We start from the raw sequence: 23,119 nt of genomic DNA, 5'->3' as shown, positions 1-23,119 counted from the left end.
ATATTCAAAGGGTACGACTTAGTCAAACTAGAAATCCTTTACAAATCAAGGGACCTCGAATGTGGAATGACCTTCCCAATTATGTTAAAGACTGTACCTCTCCCAACCAGCTTAAGATATAACAACAGTAAAAACATTTCATGTGTGCTTGACGCTCACTGATATGTTCCAGCGTTGTTTTATATTTGGTGCTATTCTATCTTACGCTTTGTTGATCTTTTTTACCTACAGGTTCATAGAACATTCTATTGCGAACACATTGGCACAAAAATGAATGACGAACATAGAATAATAATGTCAGGAGAGTGAAATAAGTATAAACTTTCAAAGCACCCTATCACACATGTGTCGTCCTGTCACTGATACTGGGTAACAGTTCCGCCACTTCCCACACTCTTGCGGGTGGGCCGCGACCATTATTCTACATTTATATTAATATCACCGTGTTGGGAATTTCATTGCGAGTCCATTGATACCAAAATTAACGCTGTAGGACAAGTGTGGAAGTGATAACAATCCCAAGAGTAAATACATTTTGTTGCTGTTGGGCGCTCATGGCGAGTCATCTTCGTAGTTATTTATTTGCTGCTGGTATCCCTATACCTTTCGTGACTTTTTTTACTAATGTTCTTCTAGAGAATGTTATTGCAAACACGTTGGTACCAAAATGAAATACGTAGCTCAAGAACTAAGGTCAGGAGAGTAAAAAGAGTATACACATTTTTGTTTTGACGCTTAAGTGACAAAAACGCCGCGCGCACATACCACTAACATTATACTGAGTGACTCACTATAGATGTAAAGTGCCTTGTATAGTGACTGTTGTGAGCCTCTTGTAATGTCACTTGTGACACCTCTTTGTATCACTTGTGACACAAATATATTATATTATATATATTATAGGGTACAAATACACAAATCACAGTACAAAAAGCACATTTAACATACTGTCTATCATACAATTATCACACATCCAAACAATGTGATGTGGTAAACTACTCTACTACTAAACTACATATTCTACAATCTGATTCTGCCTATTGCTTAATTTAGAAACTGTATGACCAGACCACACACTAGAAGGCGAAGGGACGACGAAGTTTCGGTACCGAACCAGTATTTTCCCAGGTCTTTCCTAAATCTAAACTTATGCAATTTATACCCATTATTTCGTCTGGTGCTGATACTTTTAATATCCCATTTGTTATGTCCATTCATCAACTTGTAAACCTCTATCATGTCACACCTAACTCTTCGCCGTTTCAGTGAATGCAATTGAAGAATTAACTTTGTCATTCTATGCTGGATACGTTCAAGTGAATTTATATAAATTCTATAGTACGGCGACCAAAACTGAACTGCATAATCAAAATGGGGCCTGACCAGAGCAACAAATTGATTGATTGATAAGAATTAAGCCACCCAAGAGACGGCACGGGAATGAATAGCTTTAAAGAGCAAGATATAGCTAAAGAACAAAACCAGGTGTCTTGTTATTAACCCTTCGATTAATAAATCCTAGTGTACTATTTGCCTTATTACGAACATTCATGCATTGATCTTTTGGTTTTAAATTCTTACTAATCATAACTCCAAGTTCCCTTTCGAAATACCAGACTTCGCAATCACAACACCATCTATCTCGTATCTTGTAACTCTATCATATCATTACCTAACCTCAAAACATTATTTATCAGCATTGAACTGCATCTGTCAACCTTTTGCCCATTTCAAAACTCTATTTAGATCAACTTGAAGAGATAGTGAGTCTTTTTCTGTGTTATTTCCCTACCGATTTTTGTATCATCGGCAAATTTGCAAATGTTGCTACTCAAACCTGAATTTAAATCATTTATATATACAGTATTTAGCACTGTCTGTTTTTTTTTTTTTAAATGACGCTGTTTGTCGACCGAATTGTATTTGTGCTGCTTTCAGCCATGTTCCCCAGTTTTTATCTCTTTTTTTATTTGTTCTCAACTCTTTTTATTTTTTATGCTCAATTAGTATTAAGCTTTAGTCATTTTAGTTTTTCATGCCCGAAACGCTTTGCGTAATAGTGGCTTTAGGCATTGTATGTACTAGCCCTATCTATAAACTCATTACTCTTTGTAAAATCTCTTGTATGTATGTACCTTACCTAAATAAACATTTGATTTGATTTGAGTATTATAAACAACAGAGGTCCCAGGACAGAGCTTTGAGGTACTCAACCTACAACATTTTCCAACTCTGACTTAACCCCATTTATACTAACTCTGTTGAGCGTTGACCATTTATACATCAACTCTGTTGATGTGAGCACTTAATTGGCGGTCAGTGGTGGAGCTTAATTCTTAAAAAGCAATATATACTTTCGATCGTGATTTAGTTTAGTCTGCCGTTTAAAGAAAAAAAGAGCATATCAATGTTATATTACAGAAAACGAATTTATCATAAACTCATGTATTTGTCTTATCATATTGAACTGCATTCATATTTTTAATATATAACAATATGAATATCCAAATTTCTGTAAATCCCCTACCATGTTGGAATCTGTGGAAATGAATGAGCAAATGTGCTGGCTGAAGGCGCTGAAGGAAACCACATTGGTTTCATTTTGGATACAAATGTCCATGGAGATTCAGAATGGAAACTAATTATATAGTTGAACCTGCAGAGAGGAGTTTAAGAATCTGTGTTGAGAGTGATGGACACAGCCTTCACAATTATACTTCAGAGAATGTAAACATCTAAGAGTCATTAGAAATATGTGTAGAATAATAAACCCTACATTGTTTGAGTTAGGGAAAACACCATTTGTCATATAGATACTAGCTGTTCCTAAAGATTCACCCATTTTGCACCAGCAAGATAACATATAAGATTTTAAGGGTTGACGAATGTTAATCTTCTTGTTTGATAAACTGTGCACTTGAGACATAGTTAATAAGAACACGCCAATATATAAGACAACAAAAAGTTTTCAGATTCTTTCACACCACTTTCCAGCAACTTTTATAATTTACATAAATTATTTTAGGGAATAATACATAAATTATATATTTAAACATGATGTTAGTGTTTATTGGAATGCATAAGGAGTCTAATTGTGTAAAAAGAGCGATTTTTAGAAAATTTGGAAAACTAATTTTCTGATCATATATTATAACTAAATGGATTTTGAACGTTTCACTGAGCCAATAAATATCATTCACAATTTATTAATAAGTTTTACAAAATAACACCATGAATTTTATATTTAAACATGTAAAAACTATTTGTAATACATTAGGAACAAAATAGTTGGGAAAAAACAATTTATTATAAAACCTTTGTGTTTGGATTTTTTGATTAAAAGTTTCTCAAAGGCTCTCCTGCACCATTCTCAATGCAAATCATTCCTACACCTATGGGAAGAGATAGACAAACGTTTCCTAGATGATTTGTTTTGCTGGGTACACCATGCCAATACACCAGGCTACTAAACCACACCAGTACACCAAGGTACTACACTACACCAGGCTACTATACCAGGGTACTACACCAAACCACTATACCAGGGTACTACACCACACCACTACACGAGGCTACAACACCATACCACTACACCACACCACTACACCAGGGCATCACACCACACCACTATACCAGGTTACTACACCACACCACTACACCAGGTTACTACTCACCACTACACCAGGCTACTACACCATACCACTACACCACGGTACTACACCACACCACTACACCACACCACTATACCAGGGTACTAACCCACACCAGGCTATTACACTACACCAGGCAACAACACCACGGTACTGCACCACACCACTACACCACACCAGGCTACTACACCACACCACTATACCAGACAACTACACCACACCACTATACCTGGGTACTATACCACACCACTAAACTGGGGTACTACACCACACTACTACAAGGAAACAACACCACACCACTATACCAGGCAACTGCACCACACCACTATACCAGGCTACACCATACCACTATACCCGGGTACTACACCACGCCACTATACCAGGCTACTACACCAAACCACAAGGTTACTACACCACACCACTATACCAGGCTACTGCACCAAACCACAAGGTTACTACACCACACCACTATACCAGGCTACTACACCACACCACTATACCAAGTTACTACACCACACCACTACACCAGGCTTCTACACCATGCCACTACACCAGGCTACTACACCACACCACTATACCAGGCTACTACACGACACCACTATACAAGGCTACTACATCACACTACTATACCAGGCTACTATACCATACCACTACACCAGGCAACTACACCACACCACTACACCAGGCTACTACACCACACCACTACACCAGGCTACTACACCAAACCACTATACCAGGCTACTACACCACACCACTACACCAGGCTACTACACGACACCACTATTCCAGGCTACTACACCACACCACTATACCAGGCTACTACACCACACCACTATACCAGGGGTACTACACCACACCACTATACCAGGCTAATACACCACACCACTACACCAGGCTACTACACTACACCAGGCAACTACACCAAACCACTATACCAGGGTACTACACCATGACACTACACCAGGGTACTACACCACACCACTATACCAGGCTACTACACCACTACACCAGGATACTACACCACACCACTACACCAGGCTACTACACCACACAACTACACCAGGCTACTACACCACACCACTACACCAGGCTACTACACCACACCACTACACCAGGCTACTACACCACACCACTACACCAGGCTACTACACCACACCACTTCACCAGGCTACTACACCACACCACTACACCAGGCTCCTACACCACACCACTATACTATGCTACTGCACCACACCACTATACCAGGCTACTACACTGTGCCACTACACCAGGCTACTACACCACACCACTACACCAGGGTACTACACCACACCACTATACCAGGCTACTACACCATGCCACTTCACTACAACAGGGTACTACACCATGCCACTACACCACACTACTATACCTGGCTACTACACCACACCACTATACCAGAGTACTACACTACACCAGGTTACTACACCACACCACTATAACAGGGTACAACACAATACCAGGTTTCTACACCACATCACTATACCAGGGTACTACACCACCCCACTACACGAGGCTACAACACTATACCACTACACCACACAACTACACCAGGCTACTACACCACACCACAAGGTTACTACACCACACCACTATACCAGGGTACTACACCACACCACTACACCAGGGTACTACACCACACCACTATACCAGGCTACTACACCACACCACTACACCAGGCTACTACACCACACCACAAGGTTACTACACCACACCACTATACCAGGGTACTACACCACACCACTACACCAGGGTACTACACCACACCACTATACCAGGCTACTACACCACACCACTACACCAGGCTACTACACCACACCACTATACCAGGCTACTACACTACACCAGGGGTACTACACACCACACCACTATACCAGGCTCCTACACTACAAGGTACTACACCAGGCTACTACACCACACCACTACACCAGGCTACTACACCTCACCAGTACACCAGGCTACTACACCACACCACTACACCAGGGTACAACACACCACTATACAAGGCTACTACACCATGCCACTACACCAGGGTACTACACCACACCACTACACCAGAGTACTACACTACACCAGGTTACTACACCACACCACTATAACAGGGTACTACACAATACCAGGTTTCTACACCACACCACTATACCAGGGTACTACACCACCCCACTACACGAGGCTACAACACTATACCACTACACCACACAACTACACTAGGGCACAACACCACACCACTATACCATGTTACTACACCACACTACTACACCAGGCTACTCCACACCACTACACCAGGCTACTACACCATACCACTACACCAGGGTACTACACCACACCACTACACCACACTAGGCTACTACACCACACCACCATACCAGGGTACTACACCACACCAGGCTATTACACCACACCACTACACCAGGGTACTACACTACACCAGGCTACTACACCAGGGTACTACACCACACCACTACACCAGGGTACTACACTACACCAGGCTACTACACCAGGGTACTACACCACACCACTACACCACACCATGCTACAACACCACACCACTATACCAGACTACTACACCCCACCACTATATTAGGGTACTACACTATACCAGGTTACTACACCACACCACTATACCAGGGTACTTCACCACACCACTATACTGGGGTACTACACCACACCACTACAAGGGAACAACACCACACCACTATACCAGGCTACTACACCACACCACTACACCATGGTACTACAATACACCACTACACCATGCCACTATACCAGGGTAATACACCACACCACTACACCAGGCTACTACACAACACCAGGCTACTACACCACACCACTATACCAGGGTAATACACCACACCACTACACCAGGCTACTACACTACACCAGGCTACTACACCACACCACTATACCAGGGTAATACACCATGACACTTCACCAGGGTACTACACTACACCACTACACCAGGCTACCACACCACACCACTACACCAGGCTACTACACCACACCACTTCACCAGGCTACTACACCACACCACTATACCAGGCTACTACACCACACCACTACACCAGGCTACTACACCACACCACTATACCAAGCTACTGCACCACACCACTATACCAGGCTACTACACTGTACCACTACACCAGGCTACTACACCACACCACTACACCAGGGTACTACACCACACCACTATACCAGGCTACTACACCATGCCACTACACTACAACAGGGTACTACACCATGCCACTACACCACACTACTATACCAGGCTACTACACTATGCCACTACACCACACCACTATACCAGGGTACTTCACCACATCACTATACCAGGCTACACCACCACACCACTATACCAGGCTACACCATACCACTATACCAGGCTACACCATACCACTATACTAGGGTATAACACCACACCACTATACCAGGCTCCTACACTACAAGGTACTACACCACACTACTACATCAGGCTACTACACCACACTACTACACCAGGCTACTACACTACACCACTACACCAGGCTACTACACCACACCAGTACTACCAGAGTACTACACACCACTATACCAGGCTACTACACCATGCCACTACACCAGGCTACTACACCACACCACTACACCATGGTACTACAATACACCAGGCTACTACACCACACCACTACACCACACCACTACACCATGGTACTACAATACACCAGGCTACTACACCAGGGTACTACACCAAACCACTATACCAGGCTACTACACCATGCCACTTCACTACAACAGGGTACTACACCATGATACTACACCACACTACTATACCAGGCTACTACACTATGCCACTACACCACACCACTATACCTTGGTAGTACACCACACCACTATACCAGCGTACTACACCACGTAACTATACCAGGTTACTACACCACACCACTAAACCAGGGTACTACACCACGCCACTATACCAGGCTACACCACCACACCACTATACCAGGCTACACCACACCACTACAAGGGAACAACACCACACCACTATACCAGGCTACTACACCACACCTCTATACCAGGCTACACCATACAACTATACCAGGGTACTAAACCACGCCACTATACCAGGCTACTACACCACACCCCAAGGTTACTACACCACACCACTACACCAGGCTACTACACCATGCCACTACACCAGGCTACTACACCATGTTACTACACCAGGCTACTACACCACGCCACTACACCAGGCTACTACACCATGCCACTACACCAGGCTACTACACACCACACCACTATACCAGGCTCCTACACTACAAGGTACTACACCACACCACTACACCAGGCTACTACACCAGGGTACTACACCACACCACTATACCAAGTTACTACACCACACCACTACACCATGCCACTACACCAGGCTACTACACCATGCCACTACACCAGGCTACTACACACCACACCACTATACCAGGCTCCTACACTACAAGGTACGACACCACACCACTACACCAGGCTACTACACCTCACCAGTACAACAGGCTACTACACCACACCACTACACCAGGGTACTACACCACACCACTACACCAGGCTACTACATCTCACCAGTACAACAGGCTACTACACCACATCACTACACCAGGGTACTACACACCACTATACAAGGCTACTACACCATGCCACTACACCAGGGCACAACACCACACCACTATACCATGTTACTACACCACACTACTACACCAGGCTACTCCACACCACTACACCAGCCTACTACACCATACCACTACACCAGGGTACTACACCACACCACTACACCACACTTGCCTACTACACCACACCACTATACCAGGGTAACACACTACACCAGGCTATTACACCACACCACTACACCTGGGTACTACACTACACCAGGCTACTATATCAGGGTACTACACCACACCACTACACCACACCATGTTACAACACCACACCACTATACCAGACTACTACACCCCACCACTATATTAGGGTACTACACTACACCAGGCTACTATATCAGGGTACTACACCACACCACTACACCACACCATGTTACAACACCACACCACTATACCAGACTACTACACCCCACCACTATATTAGGGTACTACACTATACCAGGTTACTACACCACACCACTATACCAGGGTACTTCACAACACCACTATACTGGGGTACTACACCACACCACTACAAGGGAACAATACCACACCACTATACCAGGCTACTACACCACACCACTATACCAGGCTACACCATACCACTATACCAGGGTACTAAACCACGCCACTATACCAGGCTACTACACCACACCACTATTCCAAGTTACTACACCACACCACTATACCAGGCTACTACACTACACCAGGCTACTACACCACACCACTACACCAGGCTACTACACAACACCAGGCTACTACACCACACCACTATACCAGGGTAATACACCACACCACTACACCAGGCTACTACACTACACCAGGGTACTATTCCACACCAATATACCAGGCTACTACACCATGACACTTCACCAGGGTACTACACCACAACACCTTACCAGGCTACTACACCACACCACTACACCAGGCTACCACACCACACGACTACACCAGGCTACTACACCACATCACTATACCAGGCTACACCACCACACCACTATACCAGGCTACACCATACCACTATACTAGGGTATAACACCACGCCACTATACCAGGCTACTACACCACTCCACAAAGGTTACAACACCACACCACTATACCAGGCTACACCATACCACTATACCAGGGTACTACACCACACCGCTATACCAGGCTACTACACCACACCACTATACCAGGCTATTACACCACACCACTATACCAGGCTACTACACCACACCAATATACCAGGCTACTACACAACACCAGGCTACTACACTACACCAGGGTACTACACACCACACCACTATACCAGGCTCCTACACTACACCAGGGTACTATTCCACACCAATATACCAGGCTACTACACCAAGACACTTCACCAGGGTACTACACCACACCACTTTACCAGGCTACTACACCACACCACTACACCAGGCTACCACTCCACGCCACTATACCAGGCTACAACACCACACCACAAGGTTACTACACCACACCACTATACCAGGGTACTACACCACACCACTATACCAGGCTACTACACTACACCAGGGGTACTACACACCACACCACTATACCAGGCTCCTACACTACAAGGTACTACACCAGGCTACTACACTACACCACTACACCAGGCTACTAGACCACGCCACTACACCAGGCTACTACACCTCACCAGTACACCAGGCTACTACACCACACCACTACACCAGGGTACGACACACCACTATACAAGGCTACAAGGCTACAACACCATGCCACTACACCAGGCTACTACACCACACCACTACACCAGAGTACTACACTACACCAGGTTACTACACCACGCCACTATAACAGGGTACTACACTTTACCAGGTTTCTACACCACACCAACCAGGTTTCTACACCACACCACTATACCAGGGTACTACACCACCCCACTACACGAGGCTACAACACTATACCACTACACCACACCACTACACCAGGACACAACACCACACCACTATACCATGTTACTACACCACACTACTACACCAGGCTACTCCACACCACTACACCAGACTACTACACCATACCACTACACCAGGGTACTACACCACACCACTACACCACACTAGGCTACTACACCACACCACTATACCAGGGTACTACACCACACCACTACACCACACTAGGCTACTACACCACACCACTATACCAGGGTACTACACCACACCAGGCTATTACACCACACCACTACACCAGGGTACTACACTACACCAGGCTACTACACCAGGGTACTACACCACACCACTACACCACACCATGCTACAACACCACACCACTATACCAGACTACTACACCCCACCACTATATTAGGGTACTGCACTATACCAGGTTACTACACCACACCACTATACTGGGGTACTACACCACACCACTACAAGGGAACAACACCACACCACTATACCAGGCTACTACACCACACCACTATACCAGGCTACACCATACCACTATACCAGGGTACTAAACCACGCCACTATACCAGGCTACTACACCACACCACTATACCAGGCTACACCATACCACTATACCAGGGTACTAAACCACACCACTATACCAGGCTACTACACCACACCACTATACCAAGTTACTACACCACACCACTACACCAGGCTACTACACCATGCCACTACACCAGGCTACTACACCACACCACTATACCAGGCTACTACACCACACCACTACACCAGGCTACTACACCACACCACTACACCAGGCTACTACACAACACCAGGCTACTACACCACACCACTATACCAGGGTAATACACCACACCACTACACCAGGCTACTACACTACACCAGGCTACTACACCACACCACTACACCAGGCTACTACACTACACGAGGGTACTATTCCACACCAATATACCAGGCTACTACACCATGACACTTCACCAGGGTACTACACCACACCACTACACCAGGCTACCACACCACACGACTACACCAGGCTACTACACCACACCACTTCACCAGGCTACTACACCACACCACTATACCAGGCTACTACACCACACCACTACACCAGGCTACTACACCACACCACTATACCAGGCTACTGCACCACACCACTATACCAGGCTACTACACTGTGCCACTACACCAGGCTACTACACCACACCACTACACCAGGGTACTACACCACACCACTATACCAGGCTACTACACCATGCCACTACACTACAACAGGGTACTACACCATGCCTCTACACCACACTACTATACCAGGCTACTACACTATGCCACTACACCACACCACTATACCAGGGTAGTACACCACACCACTATACCAGGGTACTACACCGCGCCACTATATCAGGTTACTACACCACACCACTATACCAGGGTACTTCACCACATCACTATACCAGGCTACACCACCACACCACTATACCAGGCTACACCATACCACTATACTAGGGTATTACACCACGCCACTATACCAGGCTACTACACCACACCACTATACCAGGCTCCTACACTACAAAGTACTACACCACACTACTACATCAGGCTACTACACCACACTACTACACCAGGCTACTACACTACACCACTACACCAGGCTACTACACCACACCAGTACACCAGGCTACTACACCACACCACTACACCAGGGTACTACACACCACTATACCAGGCTACTACACCATGCCACTACACCAGGCTACTACACCACACCACTACACCATGGTACTACAATACACCAGGCTACTACACCACACCACTACACCAGGGTACTACACCACACCACTATATCAGGCTACTACACCATGCCACTTCACTACAACAGGGTACTACACCAAGCCACTACACCACACTACTATACCTTGATAGTACACCACACCACTATAACAGGGTACTACACCACGTAACTATACCAGGTTACTACACCACACCACTATACCAGGGTACTACACCACGCCACTATACCAGGCTACACCACCACACCACAAGGTTACTACACCACACCACTATACCAGGGTACTACACCACACCACTATACCAGGGTACTACACCGCGCTACTATAACAGGTTACTACACCACACCACTATACCAGGCTATTACACCACACCACTATACCAGGCTCCTACACTACAAGGTACTACACCACACTACTACACCAGGCTACTACACCACACCACTACACCAGGCTACTACACAACGCCACTACACCAGGCTACTACACCACACCAGTACACCAGGCTACTACACCACACCACTACACAAGGGTACTACACACCACTATACCAGGCTACTACACCATGCCACTACACCAGGCTACTACACCATACCACTACACCATGGTACTACAATACACCAGGCTACTACACCACACCACTATACCAGGGTACTACACCACACCACTACACGAGGCTGCAGCACCATACCACTACACCACAATACTACACCACACCACTACACCAGGGCACCACACCACACCACTATACCAGGTTACAACACCACACCATTACACCAGGCTACTACACCACACCACTACACCAGCCTACTACACCACACCACTACACCAGGCTACTGCACCACACCACTACACCAGGCTACTACACCACACCACTATACCAGGTTATTACACCACACCACTACACCAGGCTACTACACGACACCACTATACCAGGCTACTACACCACAAAGCTTTACCAGGCAACTACACCACACCACTATACCAGGCAACTACACCACACCACTATACCAGGCTACTATACCACACCCCTACACCAGGCTACTACACCACACCACTACACCAGGCTACTACACCACACCACTATACCAGGTTACTACACCACACCACTACTCCAGGCTACTACACGACACCACTTTACCAGACTACTACACCACAAAACTATACCAGGCTACTACACCACACTACTATACCAGGCTACTACACTATGCCACTACACCACTATTCAAGGGTAGTACACTACACCACTATACCAGGGTACTACACCATGCCACTGCACCAGGGTACTAAACCACACTACTATACCAGGTTACTACACACTACTACACCAGGCTACTACACCACAGCACTATACCAGGCTACTACACACCACTATATCAGGCTACTACACTACACAAGGATACTACACCACACCACTATACCAGGCTACTACACTACACCAGGTACTACACTACACCACTATACCAGGCTAGTATACCATGCCACTAAACCAGGGTACTACACCACACCAGTACAGCAAACTACTACACCACACCACTACACCAGGGTACTACACCATACCACTACACCAGGGTACTACACCACACCACTATACCAGGCTACTACACCATGCCAGTACACCACACCACTACACCAGGGTATTATACACCATTACACTAGGGTACTACACCACACCACTACACCAGGGTACTACACCACACCACTACACCAGGCTACTACACCACACCACTATACCACGCTACTTCACCACGGCATTACACCAGGCTACTACACCACACCACTATACCAGGCTACTACACCACACCACTATACCAGGCCACTACACCACACCACTATACCAGGCTACTACACCACACCACTACACCAGGCTACTACACCACACCACTACACCAGGCTACTACACCACACCACTACACCAGGCTACTTCACCACACCACTATACCAGGCTACTACACCACACCACTACACCAGGCTACTACACCACACCAGTACACCAGAGTACTACACACCACTATACCAGGGTATTACACCACACCACTACACCAGGCTACTACACTGTGCCACTACACCAGGCTATTACACCACACCACTACACCAGGGTACTACACCACACCACTATTCCATGCTACTACACCACACCACTATACCATGCTACTTCACCACGGCATTACACCAGGCTACTACACTACACCAGGCTACTACACCACACCACTATACCAGGGTACTACACCACGCCACTACACCAGGCTATACTACACCATGCTACTATACCAGACTACTACACCACACCACTATACCAGGCTACACCACACCACTACACCAGGGTACTACACACCACTACACCAGGGTACTACACCACACCACTACACCAGGGTACTATATCACACCACTACACCAGGCTACTACACCACACCACTATACCAGGGTACTACACCACACCACTTCACCAAGCTACTACACCACACCACTATACCAGGGTAGTACACCACACCACTATACCAGGCTACTACACACTACTACACCAGGCTACTACACACTACTACACCAGGCTACTACACACTACTACACCAGGCTACTACACCACACCACTATGCCAGGCTACTACACTACACCAGGTACTACACCACACCACTATACCAGGCTAGTACACCACACCACTATACCAGGCTACTACACCACACCACTACACCAGGGTACTACACCATGCCACTACACAAGGGTACTACACCACACCACTACACCAGGGTACTACACCACACGACTACACCAGGCTACTACTCCACACCACTGCACCAGGCTACTACACTACACCACTATACCAGGCTACCTCACCACACCTCTATACCAGGCTACTACACGCCACTACACCAGGCTACTACACCACACCACTATACCAGGGTACTACACCAGGCTATAATACACCATGCTATTATACGAAGCTACTACACCACACCACTATACCAGGCTACACCACACCACTACACCAGGGTACTACACCACACCACTACAGCAGGGTACTATATCACACCACTACACCAAGCTACTACACCACACCACTACACCAGGCTACTACACCACACCACTACACCAGGGTACTACACACCACTACACCAGGCTACTACACCACACCACTACACCAGGGTACTACACACCACTACACCAGGCTACTCCACCACATCACTACACCAGGCTACTACACTACACCACTACAGCAGGGTACTATATCACACCACTACACCAGGCTACTACACCGCACCACTACACCAGGCTACTACACCACACCACTATACCACGCTACTTCACCACGCCACTACACCAGGCTACTCCACCACATCACTACACCAGGCTACTACACTACACCACCATACCATGCTACTTCACCACGGCACTACACCACACCACTATACAAGGCTACTACATGCCACTACACCAGGCTCCTACACTACACCACTACACCAGGCTACTACACCACACAACTATACCAGGGTACTACACCACGCTACTACACCAGGCTATACTACACCATGCTACTATACCAGGCTACTACACCACACCACTATACTAGGCTACACCACACCACTACACCAGGTTACTACGCACCACTATACCAGTTTACTACACCACACCACTATACCATGCTACTTCACAGCACTGCACCAGGCTACTACACCACACCACTATACCAGGCTACTACACCACGCCACTACACCAGGCTATACTACACCATGCTACTATACCATGCTACTACACCATGCCACTATACCAGGGTAGTACACAACACCACTGTACCAGGGGTTACACCACACGACTATACCAGAGTACTACACCACGCCACTATACCAGGTTACTACACCACACCACTATATCAGGCTACTACACCACACCACTACACCAGGTTACTACACACCACTATACCAGGTTACTACACCACACCACTATACCAGGTTACTACACCACACCACTATACCAGGCTACTACACCACATCACTACACCAGGCTACTATATGCTACTACACCAGGCTACTACACCAGGCCACTACACCAGGCCACTACACTATGCTACTACATCACACCACTACACCAGGCTACTAAACCAGGCTACTACACCAGGCTACTACACCACACTTGGTTTGTCTTCGGGTCAAAGCACCCTATCTTCTGCAATCCGACCGAAGGAGGATACAGAGGGCCATAGTTCCTCTAGCACGGACTTTGTTGCTGAGTTGGGACCTCAGCAGCAGTTCTCGTCACCAGTTGACACTCGCACCCCTACACGTCGGTCAGAGATGATGATATTTACTTAGGTAGGGAATTAGCTTTCTTTTTACAGAGCACAAAGTTCGCTAATTCTGTAAGTATCATATTTCATTGAGTGGGAAACCCTTGCTTATGTCCTATAGAGACTCAGCATGGTATGCCAACATTCTTGGACTACCTAATTCACTTATGGAGCAATTAAATGTTTCATTTGTTTTAGAAACTCAGTTTCACTTATTTAGTAGGATTTTCTTGCCCTTATTCTCTTACATTGAGTACCGGGTACAAGATTTCCTGCGACTTTGATTGACTAATCATTTACCATCCTATAATTAACGTTTATTGTTAAAGATTAAAATTCCACAGGATAATTTACCAGTTGCCACGTTATCCTGTTTCTGACATTTACCATATCACAACTATATTCGTTGTACATTTATTTGCTATCTTTCACAATGTTTCGTCTCCAAGCTTTTCGTAACGATCCAGCAGGTGAAATAGGGACCTTATGTCGTGCCAAGAGGACTGAATTACAAACTCTTGCACACGAGTATCAACTAGATGTTCCCCATGGAACCAACAAAAATGAATTAAATAACTTAATTATGGATCACCTCTTAGATGAAGGGACAATTGACTCTGAAACTCACGAAACTTATTCTATTGCAGATAAAACTGATTTGGCAACTTTGAAACTCAAACTTGAACTCGCCAAGCTCGAAAGGGAGCAACAGCAAGCAACTCTACAAATGAGGAAAGAAGAAGCTTCAATCAGGAAAGAAGAACAAGAACGCGAGGCGGCCCTGGCGAAAGAAGCTCTACAAATAAGGGAACGAGAAGCTGCAATGAGAAAAGAAGAACAAGAACGTAAGACTGTACTACTCAGAGAGCGTGAGCGAGTACAGCTTGAAGCAAAACAACGTCACCTGGAGATGCAACGCGAACATGACAAACAGCAAGCGGATATGGCTATAGAATGTCGTCAACGAGAACTCACATTGGAAACTACGCACCACACTCAGCGCCAACAAGCTACCGCCAGTCTTCCAGTAAGTTTCAATGTCTCCCATGCAACTAAGTTAATGCCACCATTCATTGAGACGGAGATTGATGTCTTTTTTACCACCTTTGAGACCCTAGCTAATCAACTTAGCTGGCCTGTTGATCAATGGTCCACCCTTCTCAGAGTGCATCTTACAGGTAGAGCTGCAGTTACTCTCAGTTCCTTAGCGTCTGAGAATGACTACCAGACCCTGAAGCAAGCAGTGTTGGACGCCCACCTTCTCTCCACCGAAAGCTACCGACGAAAATTCCGTGACCATCTTAAGGCAAGTACCACCACCTTTCTAGAATTGGCCAATACAAAGAAAAGATATTTCATGAAATGGCTGGAAGCAGCACATGTCTCTACATTTGCAGAACTCATCAACCTCATACTAGTTGAGGAATTCTTCAGACGTGTTCCCCCTTCTGTCCGTTTATATTTAGCAGATAAAGAAGAAACAGACTACATCAAATGTGTAAGTCGGCTGACACCTACAGCCTCATCCACCGGCTGACACCATCACCACCTCCCAGTAAGAAGTCTTGGTACAGTTACGATAAAGTGAGTACAGATCAAGCGAGCTCACAATTGTATTGTAAGTATTTCAAACTCTATGGACATACCATAGATAGATGTGGGAAGGCTCAATACAAGAGCAATGAATCTACTAAACCCAAACAGACTCCTTCTAAGTCCGGTAAGCCTGTAATGAATGTTGGTGTTCATGGTAATGATCTTTCTCTCTTCAGTAAACACCTGTATCCTGGAACTGTCTCTGCCATCGGTACAAATTCGGAGGGACGTTTCAAATTGAAGATCTTGAGGGACACAGCGGCTCTTCAGTCTATTAGATTGAAATCGGCTGTGCCTAACATCACCTACACCAGAGAAACCGTCCATATCACTGACCTCACTGCTACTATCCACTCGCCAGAGTGGATAGTAGCAGTGAGGTCAGTATCCACTCGCCAGAGTTCACCTGGATTGTCCCTTCGTGACCGGTGAAGTCCAAGTCGCCATCAGGGAAAAGCCTTTTCCCATGCCTGGAGTGCAACTTCTCCTGGGCAACGCCTTGGCAGAAGATCTGCAACCGTCCAACCTGATCATCACGGACAAACCCCAGGTGTGTACCTCTGTAATGGATAATCCCATCTTTGAATATGTTCCAGCAGAGGTTCAAGAAAGTGATGAAGTTTCTCCTCCGGTTTTGGTGACCACCCGTGCACAAGCTGCACGACCACAATCAGCTGACTCTACTGCTACCGCTGTCCCTCAAGACCCTCAGAATCTACCTCCTAATCTTACCAGTTTGGAGTTCCGTAAGTTACAGAGGGAAGATCAATCATTAACACCATTATTCTTCCAGGCTGAGACTCAACCTGACAGTATCCCTGGGTTCTTCCTAGAGAATGAATTGCTCTACCGCAGATACAGACCCAGCAAGCTGAAGGAGGATGACGATTGGGCCAATGTCGAACAACTAGTGATTCCCACCAGCATACGGCCCGATATTCTACACCTGGCCCACGGAGCACTTTCTCACTATGGTTTTAACAAAACCTACCACGGAATCAGACAAGACTACTACTGGCCAGGTATGGTAAAAGACATTAAAAAGTACATACAACAGTGTCATACATGTCAGATGGCAGGTAAACCAAACATCTCTATATCCCAGGCTCCACTAAAACCCATCCAGGTGCCTGCGGAACCTTTCCACAGACTCATCATAGACTGTGTTGGTCCTTTACCCCAGACCAGTTCTGGCAACGCCTATATACTAACTATCATGTGTCCTACCACCAGATTCCCCATAGCAGTTCCAGTAAAGAACATTACGGCTGCTACTGTGGTGAAACACCTATTGAAGATCTTCACCCAGTATGGATTTCCAAGAGAGGTTCAAAGTGACTGTGGCACCAACTTCACCAGTGATCTCTTCAAGAAGACACTGGAAGAGTTCAACATCACACAGGTACTGTCCAGCTCCTATCATCCTGCTTCACAGGGTTCTCTTGAACGTAGTCATCAGACTATTAAAGCACTCCTAAAGAAATTTTGCAATGAAACCTTGAAGGACTGGAATAAACAACTTGACCTCATTATGTGCATTTTCGGAAGTCTCCCCAATGAGTGCTTAGGAGTATCTCCTCATGAGATGCTCTACGGACGTAAGTGCAGTACTCCTCTCAAAGCTTTCAAAGACTCTCTACGTAATGCCACCTTCAGTGACCCTCAGAATGTGCCCCAGTTTCTTTAACACTTAAAACACATTCTAGAGAGAGTACGTAAATTTGCTAAGGACAATCTATTGAAAGCTCAGGAGAGGATGAAGACTCATTTTGACCAACGCAGCAAACTAAGGAAATTTAAACCAGGAGACTTCGTGTTGGCATATTTTCCTATCCCAGGTTCTCCATTGCAAAACAAGTTTTCAGGACATTACCGCATCAAGGAGTGCAGAAACAATCACAACTACGTTCTTAAAGACTCCAGATAGGCGGCGGAAGACCCAGTTGTGCCACGTCAACCTCCTGAAGCAGTATCAAGGTACTCCCCCCACTGTGTTGGTATCATTATCCACCTTTAAAGGTCCATACCTCCACAGTGAGACCTTCCCTGCTTCTCCTCCCGAAAGCACTAACACTGAGTCAGTGCCTTCCGACTCGGAAATCCTTAATGATCTTCATACCTATTTGCGGGACAGTAATAGTGCTCCTCTCATCAGAATCTTTAAGGAACATCAGAAGTTGTTCAGCGATGATCCACAGGAGTGTAATGTGGTTCAACATGACATCCAGCTACTCCCTGACACCCGGCCGTTTCGTCAGCCTTTCTACAGAATCAGCCCGACGAAAAAGGAAGTCATGCGTGCTGAAGTACAGTACCTCCTGGATCATGGCTGGCCACCCCTTGTGAGTCCCCTTGGGCCTCACCCTGCATCTTGGTGCCGAAACCGCACGGTAAAGTGAGGTTATGTACCGATTACCGGAAATTGAATCTTGTGACTATCAAGGATGCTTATCCATTACCTAGAATAGATGACATCCTTGACGCCATTGATAATCAAAGTTAGACTTACTCAAGGGATACTACCAAGTGTGTTTAACGGAGCGAGCTAAGGAAATATCTGCCTTTACTACTCCCTTTGGCCTTTACAGATATGAACGCCTTCCATTTGGACTATGTAATGCCCCGGCCACCTTCCAGCGAGCTGTCAACCGCGTCATCCAGGGCTTAGATAACACCTACGCCTACTTGGATGACATCGTTGTGGCAACCAACACCTGGAGCGAACATCTGCTCCAGCTGCAACGACTGTTTGCCAAGCTCCTGACAGCCGGCCTCACCATCAACTTGGACATGTCCACCTTTGCCAAAGGTAAAGTGCGTTATCTTGGTCATGAGATAGGGAGTGGCAGCATAGCTCCGTTAAACATACATACCCAAGCCATCCAGCATTACCCACAGCCTACCACCAGGAAGCAGCTCCTGCGCTTCCTTGGTCTTGCCTCCTACTACCATAGGTTTGTGAAGAATTTTAGTACGGTGGTGACACCTTTGATCACTTTAACCGCCCCAAGCAACGGTATAATTGGACCATTCAGCAGACCATTGCTTTTGAACAACTTAAATTCCTGCTCTGTTCTAATCCCATGCTCGCCTCGTCAGATATCACGAAGCCTTTCATCCTCCATGTCGACGCCAGTGGTACCGGCATCAGGGGTATCCTGATGCAATAACGAGGCGGGGATGTCCTACCTGTCAGCTACTACAGCTACAAGATAAAACCACACCAGAAGAATTACAGCACAATCGAAAAGGAGCTACTCTCCATCGTCCTGAACTTGTAACACTTTGAATCATACCTGCAAGATGGTCGGTCTACCACCATCTACTCGGACCACAATCCCCTACGCTTCCTGCAGCAAGCCCAATTCAACAATCAACGGCTCCTACGATGGGCTTTATATCTTCAGAATTTCAACCTGGAGATCTTCTACATTAAAGGTTCTGACAACATCATAGCAGACGCCCTCTCCAGAGTTTATGAGGTAGAGACAGCTCCACCTACCATTCTACCACCTGAAGACGTAACTTCACCCGTAAGCACAGGCTTCGGGGGAGAGTTGTGACGATAACCTCTTTCAAGAGATTGAGCCTGCTCTTCTCTACATGAAGTTACGTATATTATACAAGAATAAGTTGCTACCTTCAAGATACGTCTACTAGTAGCACAAAACGTTTTGACCAGGAGGCAAAACATACCCAAGACTCACCCCCTACTCCACTCCCTCCACGCCGGCTCGTCATCAACCAGCCAACTACCCTTCCCAGCCTGCCTGCTCCTGATTGGTGACTCGCCGACTGCACGACTGCACTACTGCACCTCAGCGCCCACTACCTGAGTCGATGTCTGGGCTTGATCCAGCCGTTGAAGTCAGAATATCCTTGTGCTCTCAAGCAGTGAACAACTAACTGATATATGGTGTATCAGGTGGATGTCTCGCAGCTAGTGCCATATTCTCAGCACCTGATTATTTTTCACCTTTAACTTTATATATAATTATTGTAGAGTAACTTCATCCCCATTATTCATTTATGTTATATTGTTTTTGACTTGGTCATTTGCACTGTACATTGCCAAGGGATTGTCTTTGTTTATAATTTGTTTTCTATATTAATTAAAGTTTCATTGTTCATACTTTGTGTTTTGCGTGTCTTCCCTTACTTTACCACAGACAGACAGGCAAGCAGTCTATCTTTTTTTTTTTGTAAGTGTGACTAGGCATTGAAACCAGCCATAAGGAGGACTGCCGAACATCTACACTCCTACACTTTCCCGTCACAATATATATATATATATATATATATATATATATATATATATATATATATATATATATATATATATATATATATATATATATATATATATATATATATATATATATATATGTCGTACCTAGTAGCCAGAACGCACTTCTCGGCCTACTATGCAAGGCCCGATTTGCCTAATAAGCCAAGTTTTCTTGAATTAATATATTTTCTCTCATTTTTTCTTATGAAATGATAAAGCTACCCATTTCATTATGTATGAGGTCAATTTTGTTTTATTGTAGTTAAAATTAACGTAGCTATATGACGGAACCCAACCAACCCTACCTAACCTAACCTAACCTATCTTTGTAGGTTAGGTTCGGTTAGGTAGCCGAAAAAGGTAGGTTAGGTTAGGTTAGGTAGTCGAAAAAACATTAATTCATGAAAACTTTAGGATTTCTCTGGCGATGGTTTGGTTGTGGGAAGAGATTATATGTTCCTTAATGGAGCCCTGTTGCTTATGCATCGTTAAACGCCTAGAATGATATGTTGTTGTCTTGCCTATATACTGGGTTTTTTGGAGCTTACAGTCCCCAAGAGGGCATTTGAAGGCATAGACGACGTTAGTCTCTTTTAAAGCGTTCTGTTTTGTGTCTGGAGAGTTTCTCATGAGTAGGCTGGCCGTTTTTCTGGTTTTATAGTAAATCGTCAGTTGTATCCTCTGATTTTTGTCTGTAGGGATAACGTTTCTATTAACAATATCTTTCAGGACCCTTTCCTCCGTTTTATGTGCTGTGGAAAAGAAGTTCCTGTAAAATAGTCTAATAGGGGGTATAGGTGTTATGTTAGTTGTCTCTTCAGAGGTTGCATGGCGTTTCACTTTCCTTCTTATGATGTCTTCGACGAAACCATTGGAGAAGCCGTTGTTGACTAGGACCTGCCTTACCCTACAGAGTTCTTC

This window comes from Procambarus clarkii, chromosome 55 (assembly GCF_040958095.1).
Source record: "Procambarus clarkii isolate CNS0578487 chromosome 55, FALCON_Pclarkii_2.0, whole genome shotgun sequence".
Lineage (NCBI taxonomy): Eukaryota > Metazoa > Arthropoda > Malacostraca > Decapoda > Cambaridae > Procambarus > Procambarus clarkii.
This window is presented reverse-complemented; position numbering follows the sequence as displayed.